Source organism: Dreissena polymorpha, chromosome 11 (genome assembly GCF_020536995.1).
Source record: "Dreissena polymorpha isolate Duluth1 chromosome 11, UMN_Dpol_1.0, whole genome shotgun sequence".
NCBI lineage: Eukaryota > Metazoa > Mollusca > Bivalvia > Myida > Dreissenidae > Dreissena > Dreissena polymorpha.
This window is the reverse complement of record NC_068365.1, coordinates 39,159,067-39,171,727: the sequence shown is the minus strand read 5'-3', so window position 1 is coordinate 39,171,727 and position 12,661 is coordinate 39,159,067. Positions and strand designations below refer to the sequence as shown.

Genomic DNA, 12,661 nt, shown 5'->3' with positions numbered 1-12,661 from the left:
CATGCATCAGTCGTGGTGGCCGAGTGGTTAAGGCGTTTGACTCGAAATCAAATGGGCTCTGCCCGCACAGGTTCGAATCCTGTCCACGACGTAGTTTTTTAATTTTACATTTTTATTATCATCAATGCACTTTGATGAACCCACAGCATTTATGCTCTATATTCCTTACGTATTAAATTTAATACCTTACGTATTAAATTTAATAGAAAACGTATATTTCCTTTCTTGTGTGCCTACGTCGATCTTGCTGATCCCATACGAACGACTAATGTTATTACCAATGATCACAAATCGAATGCGATGACATGTTAGGAGCCCCCACCCCCAATATGAGCATATCGCCTAACAGAACGCATTCACGGCTGGGTATTCGCAGTGACACTAGACACAGGGGCACTAATGGCTGCACGAGATGACAGGTTCGCAGTTGACCAAGTAAAGCTCGATTGGTCATTGTCGGCTCGGGTGCTACTTAAATGTACCCCGGGTACGGAAAATATACGGAAACGTGGTCGTCGTCGACTAATTTTTTCAAATTAATTATGTTCACATTGATGTCAATATTCGATAAAAATGACCTCTGTATTATCGAAACTCCTTCTCAAAAAGTATGTTAAGGTAGGTTTTGTTAAAATAGAATTTTGTTTCGTATTCCGTAGCGCGTTTTACGACATCGGTTTTTGGGCGGAAAAAAACTTCGGTACAGTTTTTTGGCCGGGTACGTGTTAGTATATTTTCTGTGAGAACGGGACTTTATGCATGTGTGTATAGTGTCGTCCAAGATTAACCTGTGCATTCCGCACAGGCTAATCAGGGCCGACCCGATCCGCAAATACTGGTTTTTCGTTTAAAAGAGACTTCTTTCAAAACGAAAAATTCCATACAAGTGGAAAGTGTCGTCCCTTATTAGCCTGTGCGGACTGTCCGTTTTCCCAGAGCGCAGCTCAAGCATTATTTGCATTGGACGACAAGTATTACCGGTCACGTATCACGCATTCAAACACCGCATTCCTAATGATGCGCCCAATCGCAACTATCAGATGTGTTATATCGTTGAATTTCTGCACAACAAACTAATGATCATAAAACTTGTTAAAGACAAAGACCTATAGATAACATGTTATCTATAGGTCTTTGTTATAGAACCCATGCATTTATGTTTGGCTTAATCTAATTAACAAAGATCTGAAAATACTTAGATATATTTCATATGAATAAGTAATATATCAAATAATGAAAATCCAGAAACTCTTTCCGGAGTAACTATTTTTTCTTATCTACCACATTAATGATAGAAAACCAGCTATAAACATACAATTATAAAAACTGGGATATAAACTCAAACTAGTAAAACGGTATTGGTGAGTTTGGAATGAAGGACAACAGCTCACTCTGACATTCGTTCATCCGTTGATTTATCGAGGCGGACAAAAGCTCTGCCTCCCAAGAGTTTACCATCCCGAAAAAAGTTATCCCGCGATTTAATCACATCGGGCAGAAACTCATCCGTCTATTTCCAGATTCGAACTCACGCTCATCCAGACATTAGCTCATCCGGAAATAAGCTCACACAAACAATGGCTTACCCGGGCATTAGCTCATCCGCATATGAAGTCACTAGGACAATAGCTCGCCAAGGACAATGGCCCATCCGGAAATAAGCTCATCCGGAAATAGCTCAACCAGTAATTAGCTCAACCGGATATAAGCTCACATTAACATGAGTTAACCCGGACATGGGCTAATCCGGACAAAAGCTCACCCGGGCATTAGTATAAAAGAATATTAGCTCATCAGGACACAAGTTCACAAGAACATTACCTCACAGGGACATGAGCTAACCCGGATATAAGTTCACCCGAACATTAGCTAGTCCGGGCATAAGTTCACAAGACTATTAGTTCATCCGGACATTAATTCACACGAACATAAGCTCATCCGGACATAAGCTTATCCGTACATTAGCTCATAAGGAAATTAGTCCACAAGAACATTAGCTCAACCGGACATAAGCTCGCCCGAACATTAGCTCATCCGGTCATAAGCTCACCCGGACATAAGCTCACCCGGTCATAAGCTCACCGGACATATTCTCACGGGACATATGCTCACCGGATATATGCTCATCGGACATAAGCTCACCGGACATATGCCCACCGGACATAAGCTCACCGGTCATAAGCTCACCGAAAATATGCTCACACGGATATTTGCCCACCCGACCATATGCTCAATGTACATAAGCTCACCCGGATATTACTCACCCGGTCATTAGCTCATGAGGACATAAGCTCACCCGGATATTAGCTCACCCGGTCATAAGCTCACCCGGATATTACTCACCCGTTCATTAGCTCATGGAAACTTTAGCTCACCGGACATTAGCTGATCCGGATATTAGCTCACCCGGTCATAAGCTCGCCGGACATATGCTCACCCGGATATTACTCACCCGTTCATTAGCTCATGGAAACTTTAGCTGACCGGACATTAGCTGATCCGGATATTAGCTCACCCGGTCAAAAGCTCACCGAACATATGCTCACCCGGATATTACTCACCCGGTCATAAGCTCATGAGGACATTAGCTCACCGGACATATGCTCACCCGGATATTACTCACCCGATCATAAGCTCACCGGACATATGCTCACCCGGATATTAGCTCATCCGACATAAGCTCATCGGACATATGATCACCCGGTTAATACTCACCCGGTCATTAGCCCATTCGGTCATAAGCTCATCGGACATATGCTCACCCGGTAATTAGCTCACCGGACATAAGCGCACCCGGATATAAGCTCATTCGGTCATAAGCTCATCGGACATATGCTCGCCCGGATATTACTCACCCGGTCATTAGCTCACCGGACATATGCTAACCCGGATATTACTCATCCGGTCATAAGCTCATCAGACATAAGCTCACCGGACATATGCTCACTCGGATATTACTCACCCGGTCATAAGCTCGCCCGGATTTTACTTACCCGGTTATTAGCTCATGAGGATATTAGCTCATCAGGACATAAGCTCAACCGGACACAAGTTCACAAGAACATTAGCTCATGAGGACATATGCTCACCCGGATATTACTCACCCGGTCAGGAGCTCATGAGGACATTAGCTCACCGGATATGACTCACCCGGTCATTAGCTCATGAGGACATTAGCTCACCGGATATATGTTCACCCGGATATGACTCACCCGGTCATTAGCTCACCGGACATAAGCTCACCCGGATATAAGCTCATTCGGTCGTAAGCTCACCGGACATAAGCTCACCCGGTCATTAGCTCATGAGGACATTAGTTTACCGGACATATGCTCACCTGGATATTACTCACCCGGTCATATGCTCACCCGGAAATTACTCACACTGCCGTAAGCTCACCAGACATAAGCTCACCGGACATATTCTCACCCGGATATTACTAACCCGGTCAAAAGATCATCGGACATATGCTCACCCGGAAATTACTCACCCGATCATAAGCTCACCTGACATAAGCTCATCCGGATATTAGCTCATCGGACATAAGCTCACCGGACATAAACTCACTCGGATATAAGCTCATTCGGTCATAAGCTCACCGGACATAAGCTCACTCGGACATAAGCTCACTCGGATATAAGCTCATTCGGTCATAAGCTCACCGGACATATGCTCACCCGGAAATTACCCACCCTGCGATAAGCTCAACGGTCATAAGCTCACCGGACATATTCTCACCCGGATATTACTCACCCGGTCATTAGCTCACCGGACATAAGCTCACCCGTATATAAGCTCATTCAATCATAAGCTCACCGGACATATGCTCACCCGGATATTACTCATCCGTCCTTAGCTCATGAGGACATTAGCTCATCGGACATATGCTCACCCGGACATTTGCTCACCAGGACATAAGCTCATCCGGACATAAGTTCACAACAACATTAGCTCATGAGGACATATGCTCAACCGGATATTACTCACCCGGTCATTAGCTTATGGGGACATTAGCCTACCTGGATATTAGCTCATTCGGTCATAAGCTCACAGGACATAAGCTCACCCGGTCATAAGCTCACCGGATATATGTTCACCCGGATATTACTCACCCGTTCATTAGCTCTCCGGACATAAGCTCACCCGGATATTAGCTCATTCTGTCATAAGCTCACCGGACATAAGCTCAACCGGATATTAGTTTACCCGCACATTAGCTCACCCTTTGTTCGCCGCAATCAAATTTGTATGTGGGAGTAATTGTCGGGGTGACCTTTTCTGAACTTAGTCCTGATTTTGGAAATCGAAAGCTGAGCGGGGTAGTGAATTAACGGGAATGCTTTTTCCCGGGGCAGAAAAACACTTGATAGCTTTTGAGCGCTCCATTCAAATTGACATGTATATCGATTATACCGGTTTAGCTTTTGACATTATCCAATTATGTTTCCTGAAAGATATTTGTATTAATAATCGGCTCGCGTAGCATTCAATAAGCTTTATTACTAGTATTAAGTGCAAGATATATAGTCCGCACGTCACTCTGAACATACGTATTCCTTTTAATGATATTAATGCACGTTTCGAAAATCGACACTTAATAACTATGCTTTTCTTAACTAAACAAACATATGTAAAACTTATATACTGTAATACAAAACGTGTGTTCGTCGTAAATCAATGTGCACGCATTGCAAGCCATGATTACACGTTTCAAACGTATGATTGAATATATTATAACAATCAAGTTTCATGTACATTGAAGACACTTAAACATAAATGATTGTATTGTAAACAGAAAACAAGTACGATGGATATCTTTAATAGGATACTTAACATGCCTAGATATAGACATTTATAAGACGATTATTGAGTTGACTTCAAATCTGACTTGTAAATACAGAAACTTTATCTTATACGAGCATTGTAAAGCTGTGATAAAACGGAGCGGATATCTACCAGTGTGAACATAGTTTGTTATCATAATATACCCGTGTTGTAATATTACGATTCATTAGTTAAGATTGCAAGTCAGGATGGCCGAGCGGTCCAAGGCGCTGCGTTCAGGTCGCAGTCTGGTTCTCCAGGCGTGGGTTCAAATCCCACTCCTGACAAAACGTTTTATTCACGGAATTAATATTCTTTGACTTAAATTATTATCAATAAACTATATTTGTTTTGCTCTTCAACGTAAAACATATTGGGTATATCCTATTGAAGCTACCACCCGTACAATGCTTGAGTACTCTATTGGAAGTATGTTTAGACATGTACATTGTCTTCAAAAGAGAATGGAGGAACCCTGTGTGTCCTTCTCGCCTGAGGCTGTATTAAATGTGAACATGTTCCAACACTCTTATCTAATTAGCTTACTATAGGTTGAAAAAAGTTCGAACACATTTTAAAACATACTTGAAGCTTTATTTTCAAGCTTTCTCTGAAAGATGTTTGATTCTTGAGTGGTCTTGTGAATGGAGGTTGGGGCGAAGTACTCTTAGGAAACCCCAACTGCATGGTATCGTGACAACCAAGCAAACATATATGCTTCCGGCGTTTGACTTGAAATCAAATGGGCTATGCCCGCACAGGTTCGAATCCTGTCCAGTGTCGACGACGATTTTTTTTTGAAGCAAATATTTTAAAAGTAATCATCATTAAACCCTTGCTGATGCCAATATTTCTTACGCTTTAAATTTGAATAGGAAACGTTTTTACGTTCTTATGGAATCTCACATACAATCTACTTTAAAATGTAACATAAATAATGATTATTTTATTCCATTTACATATAAAGGTTTGCTTATTATGCATTTGAATATCCAGCATTTATTGCCTAAACTGGATGAAATTCGTGTTTACTTACACGAAAATAGTTCTTTAGATATAGTAGGCTTTTGTGAAACATTTTTAAATGATAAAACGGAGATTAATACAATATCCATTTCCGGTTACAGCATTGTAAGACATGATAGGGCTATTTCTGCTGGAGGCGGTATAATAGTTTATATAAAAGATAGCATCTCTTTTGTACGTAGACATGATTTAGAAAGTGACGATATTGAATCTATTTGGCTACAAATCAACATTGTAAAGTACAAATCATATCTAATTAACTTTGTTTATCGCCCACCAAATAGCCCTCAATCTTGGATTGACTCATTTGAATTACAGATAAATAAGGCAGACATGGAAGATTGTAATATGTATTCAACCGGGGATTTTAATTTTCACTGTTTAAGCCAAAACATATTTAACAATAAAAAAATGGGAAAAACTTATCACTGAATTTAATTTAAAACAACACGTGTCTTTTCCAACAAGGGTTACGGAACGTTCATCATCAATATTAGACCATTTGTATTCAAAATATGACAACATTTCTGAGGTAATCATACCAAAAATAGGCATAAGTGACCATTACCCAGTAGTTTTTACATTAAGCGTCAAAGGTAAAATTGTTAAAACAGATGATCATAAAATTATTAAGTACAGATGTTTTAACAAATTTAATGAAGTCAATTTTCAAAATGACTTAGCAAATGCTAATTTTGATATGGTTGAATCAATAGAGGATGCTAATGAGGCATTTGAAGTATTTTATAACATATTAAACCCAGTCCTTAATAAGAATGCCCCTATCAAATATAAAAAAAGTGAAGAGATTACAACAACCTGGTTGGTACAACGAAACCGTAAAACAAGCAAGGTCTTTAAGGGATAAATATAAACGTGAATCTAATTGGCCACAATATAAGTTGTGGCGTAATAAATGTAACAGTGCAATCAAAATGGCTAAAAAAGAATATTTTTCAAATGCGGTACAAAACAAAACAAGTGCGAACTCGCTCTGGAAAACTATTAAATTAGCATCAAATGAACACACAGAATCCTCTATTTTGCCAAATGTAATAAGGAAGGATGATCCGATAATATCTGGTAAAACAAATGTAGCTAATGCACTTAATGACCACTTTGTTGACATCTCGAAACTTATTAAAAAGACTAAATTTGCTGAACACGATTTCCACTCACTGAAAACATATCTAGATGCTAAGCTAGAATCTAAGCATTTCTCTGTTCAGTTTATTACTACATCAGAAGTTAGTACTTTAATTAATAAACTTCATTCAAACAAATCTGCTGGGGCTGATGGTATAGGGCCCAGCATTATTAAACTTTGCAAAGAATTCATTATACAACCAATCACTGCTCTTATAAATAACTGTATATCACATGGAACCTTTCCCGACATGCTTAAAATTGCAAACGTAATACCTTTATACAAGGGTGGATCGGTAGAAGATCCCAATAATTATAGACCAATATCACTTTAACCTACTAAATCTAAAATATTTGAAAAGCATATAGCTAAACAATTGCATATATATCTAGAATCTACAGGTCTATTAAACAAAACTCAGTCGGGTTTTCGCAAATATCATTCTTGTCAAACCGCATTGATTAATATAGTTGATTCATGGCTTAAACAAATTGATAATGGAAATCTGGTAGGTACAATTTTCTTGGATTTTAAAAAAGCATTTGATCTTGTGGACCATAGGGTTCTTTTACACAAATTAAAACTTTATCATTTTAATGATAGGTCATGCGACCTATTTTCTTCATATCTCCGCAATCGATTTCAGTTTATCAAAGCAGAAAACACTACCTCTACTTGTAAAAGCATCAATGCTGGTGTTCCCCAAGGATCTATTTTAGGACCTCTTCTATTTCTTATTTACGTTAATGATCTTTCGCTAGATCTTACATGTGATTCTGCAATGTATGCTGATGATACAACATTGCACACTGTGGGAACAAATATTCAAACACTTCAAAATAAGCTACAAACAAATCTTTTAATTGTTAATGATTGGTGCCAAAATAATAACATGCTTATTAATCCACTAAAAACTACTTGTATGGTATTAGGGTCAAAACGGAAAGCTCAAAACATAACAGATCTAAAACTTAAAATTTCAGATACGGTGATCAAAACAGTAAATTGTCAAAAACTTCTTGGCCTTTATATTGACAATACTCTATCTTGGAAACTACATATTAACAGCGTTTGTTCAAAAATGTCATCACGAATGTTTCTTTTGCAAAAAATAAAACCATATTTAACCCTTGAAATGCGTAAGCTCTTCTATAATGGTTATATCTCACCTATATCCGACTACGCATGCGTTACCTGGAGTTCAGCGGCCAAAGCGGAAATTAATAGAATAGTCAAAATACAAAAGCTTTGTGGTGCACATATTTTAAATAAAAAGTACAACACTAATTCAAAAACACTATTTAAAGATCTAAAATGGTTGACTTTCGAACAGCGTAATCACTATTTCACGTCAGTTATTGTATTTAAAGCATTTCACAATGAAACCCCAACATACATACGTGACCTTTTGACACCTTTACAAAATAATCACTATACTTGCGATCTTGCGAAAAGGGTGATTTAAAGCTAGTGCGAATACCCAAAACAAACTATTTCAAACAATCGTTTGAATTTTCTAGCAAAACAATTTGGAATTCGTTACCCCAATCTATACGTCAAACAAACAATTTAATTACATTTAAGAAAAAAATAAAAGCTTATCTTTCTTCCACACTTTATGAAATAAACTGAACATGCTTCATGTTCTTTTAGTAAATAACATAAGTTTAATGTTTAAATACTGTTCTTGCATAAATGGTTATTGTAGTTTTATGTCTGTCATTTGTTTTTAATAATTATATATATCATTATATGTGCATGCATATATGATTCTTTATGTTTTGTTCTTATTGCTCAAGATGAAGTATGATGTATTTGTTGTAAATTGTATCTTGTTAGAAGACCTTGTTGAAAATAAGAAATGTATTATATAAATTGCATGTTAATGTTATTTCATCTGATGTATTTCTTAACAAGTCTATCTTCTTTAAATAAAGATTTTATTATTATTATTATTATTATGTTAATTTATTATTATGTTTATTTGTTAAATGTTAAATTATAGCTTCATTTTCCAGATATTTCTAAAAGATGTTTAATTATGGTGTGGTCTTGTGTGTATATGGGGGGGGGGCGGAGTACACTGAGGAAACCCCACCTGCATTGTAAGGTGACAACCAAGAAAACTCACATGCTTCCGGAAAAGGAACAGGCAAGAATTCAGTGTACCGCCCACTTGGCTTGCCGGAAAGCCACCAACGGAGACAGTCGTTCGTGTTGACCGAGTGGTTAAGGCGTTTTACACGAAGTCAAATGGGCTCTGCCCGCAGAGTTTCGAATCCTGTCCACGACAAGTTTTTGTATGTCGCAAAATATTTTTAAGTACTCATCAATACACCCTCGCTGATCTTTCTGACGTTTTATAAATATTTAAAAAACGAAACGTATATTTTACGAACATGCTCTTTGCCTTTTTATGCTCCCCTAAAATAAATTTTGGGGGGAACATATAGTCGCCGCTTCGTCTGTCCGTGTGTGCGTCTTTCTGTCTGTCCGTCCGTCCGTGCACAATTTTTGTCCGGGCTATTTCTCAGCAACTTATGACCGGAATTCAATGAAACTTTATGGGTAGCTTCTATACCAAGAGCAGATGTGCATATTAGCAGCGGGTTCTGTTCGGATGATTTTTCACAGAGTTATGGCCCTTTGAAATTTTTGAAATTTTCCATTAACTGTACATATGGTGCAATTCTTGTCCGGGCTTTTTCTCAGCAACTAATGACCGGAATTTAATGAAACTTTATGGGAATCTTCACTACCAAGAGGAGATGTGCATATTATTAGCAGGTTCTGGTCGCATGATTTTTACCGAGTTATGGCCCTTTGAAATTTCCTATAAAAATTATTGTCCCCCCAACTGTGCCCTCAAGACGTTTCCTTTTATCTGAATATATAGTGCAATATTGTGACCAAAAAAAACTTTGAGGAGCATTACCCGTCTCCAACGGTTTCTTGTTTTTATCAATTTTGCTTATGGCATACGAACGCCTTAAGAAGTGTGGGGGGAGGGGGGTGACGTGTGTGTAGACAATTATTAGACAGTGATTGACTTAACTTAAAATCCGATTTGTAAATAGAGAAATTTTATCTTATACGCGCATTGTAAAGCCGTGATTAAACGGAGCGGATATCTTAGTGTGAACATAGTTTGTTATCATTATATATCCGTGTTGTAATATTACAATTTTATTAGCAGAGATTGCAAGTCAGGATGGCGGAGTGGTCCAAGGCGCTGCGTTCAGGTCGCAGTCTGGTTCTGCAGGCGTGAGTTCAAATCCCACTCCTGACAAACGTTTTATTCACGGAATACATATTCTTTGACTAAAATTATTGTCAATTCACAATTGTTGTTTTGCTCTTCAACGAAATACATATTGGGATTATTGGAGAGGAGCTACCACCCGTATAATGCTTGGCTTGAGAAAATTTTGAAAGTCCTATTTTAAATGTTTAGACCTGAACATGGCCTTCTTTAGGAATGGCGGAATCGTGTGTGTATTTCGAAATTTACGAGGTCCTTCTTAAATTGAGATTGAATTAAACGTGAACCTGGAATGTGTTCCAGCACTCGGATTTAATGAGTTTACTAGGCTCACGAAAGTTTGGACAAATTGTGAATTAAAGCTGCATTTTCCAGCTCTTTTTGAAAGATGTTTAATTCTGGTGTGGTCTTGTATTGGGGATGGTGGTTGGGCGGAGTACCCTGAGAAAACCCCACATGCACTTTATGATGTCAACCAAGCAAACTCACATGCTTTCGGGAAAGAAATAGGCAAGAAGAGAGTGTACAACCCACTTGGCTAACCGGACAGCCACCAACGGAGACAGTCGGTCGTGGTTGCCGAGTGCTTAAGGTGTTTGACTCGAAATCAAATGGGCTCTGTACGCACAGGTTTGAATCCTGTCCACAACTTGCTTTGTATTAATGTAGCAAATATTTTTAAAGTAATCATCAATACACCCTTTCTGATTTCAATATTTCTTACGTTTTAATTTTGAAAATAAAACGTATATGTTATTCATATGCTCTTTGCCTTTTTTGTTATCAATATTGCTAAAGGAATACGAACGCCTTAGGAGTGAGGGGTGGCATGTGTGTATAGACAATAATAAGACAATTCTTGAGTTAACTTCAAAGTTGACTTGTGAATACTGAACATGTTATATGCATATTTTGATAACGGTAATAACACAGAGCGGATATCTACCAGATTGATTATTATTTCTTGATTATCATTATTAACCGTGCTGTAATAGTACGATTCATTAGTTAAGATTGCAAGTCAGGATGGCCGAGCGGTCTAAGGCGCTGCGTTCAGGTCGCAGTCTGGTTCTCCAGGCGTGGGTTCAAATCCCACTCCTGACAAAAAAGTTTTATTCACAGAATTAATATTATTTGACTAAAATAATTATCAATACACAATATGTGTCTTGCTCTTCAACGTAATACATATTGAAATACCCTGTCGGAGGTACCATCATTATAATGCTAAGTAAAATATTGGAAGTGCTATTTTCAATGTTTAGACCTGTACAGGGTCTTCTTAAGGGGTGTTGCTGCAGTTTTGATGATTTTTTTTCCATCTAATAACTTTTTCTCAAAATTTTTATTCAAGTACTGCATACAAATACTAAATGAAAAATGCAATAAAAACATAGGGTCACCGTCTTTGTTTGGATTTTATTCACCATCATATAATATGTACTTTTTTATTAAAACTGAAAAATCTCTAATTGCATAATAATGATTAATAACCTATGAAATTGGAAACATGTAGAGATTATATAAGCATATATATATCATATACCATTTAAGTAAACCACAAACAACCAAAAAAATGGAGAACACAAGTTAACTTTTAAGAAATTTAATTTTTATAAATTTTATGTCACCCAAAAAACGTCATTTTTTTTACTATTTTTTACCACAAAAATGAAATTTAAAAAAGTTCTATCTAATAACTTTTTGCGAAACTTCTCAAATATGTTCATCTATGTATTGTTATCATGAAACAAAAATAAAAAGGGGGTCACCGCACTTTTAACAGAGATTTTTTGTTTTAATTATCCCTACCGTCTAGACGTCAAATTTCATTAAAAAACAGCAATAAGTACCGGTACATAGATTGTGAGAAATATGCATAAACATTAGAAATTGTTTACAATCTTAACTGGGATCACAACACAAAAGAAATTAATAAAAACAATATTTAATCACAAACATAATACCATACCAGAGACGTAGATAACTACGTCTCTGACCATACAATATCAAACTCGGCCTTAATCATTAATAACTTACATGTTCACAGATTTCGGCATGTTTTGAAGTTTGTGTTTAAATGCTTAAAATTGATAAATGTAAACAACAGGACTAAAGAGCTCCAGTATAAAACAAGTATGAAATTAAAGAAAGAAAAAAAAGTAAAAAAAAGAGTTAACCCCGCCTGGAATCGAACCACTGACAATTGTATTATGAACCAACTCGGTCATTTCTGATGATACTGATAACAAAAATATTGAGTCGTGATAATAGCATCATCGGTGTTGCTATAAATATATCCTCGGTTAAATAAACTGCCGCAACACCCCTTAAGAAATGGAGGATCTGTGTGCGTATTTCGTTGTTTACGAGGTCCTTCTCGCATACGGCTGCATGCAATT

The 12,661-nt window shown here is 37.5% G+C and overlaps 3 non-coding genes across 3 annotated transcripts; all 3 read left to right on the top strand.

The window, feature by feature from the left end:
* The first annotated feature begins 9 nt into the window (after positions 1 to 9).
* Trnas-cga (transfer RNA serine (anticodon CGA)) lies at positions 10 to 91 on the top strand. The gene has a single exon. It is a non-coding gene; the product is annotated as a tRNA-Ser (tRNA).
* A 4,936-nt stretch (positions 92 to 5,027) lies between these two features.
* Trnal-cag (transfer RNA leucine (anticodon CAG)) lies at positions 5,028 to 5,111 on the top strand. Its single transcript has one exon. It is a non-coding gene; the product is annotated as a tRNA-Leu (tRNA).
* A 6,168-nt stretch (positions 5,112 to 11,279) lies between these two features.
* Trnal-cag (transfer RNA leucine (anticodon CAG)) lies at positions 11,280 to 11,363 on the top strand. Its single transcript has one exon. It is a non-coding gene; the product is annotated as a tRNA-Leu (tRNA).
* Positions 11,364 to 12,661: the final 1,298 nt, after the last annotated feature.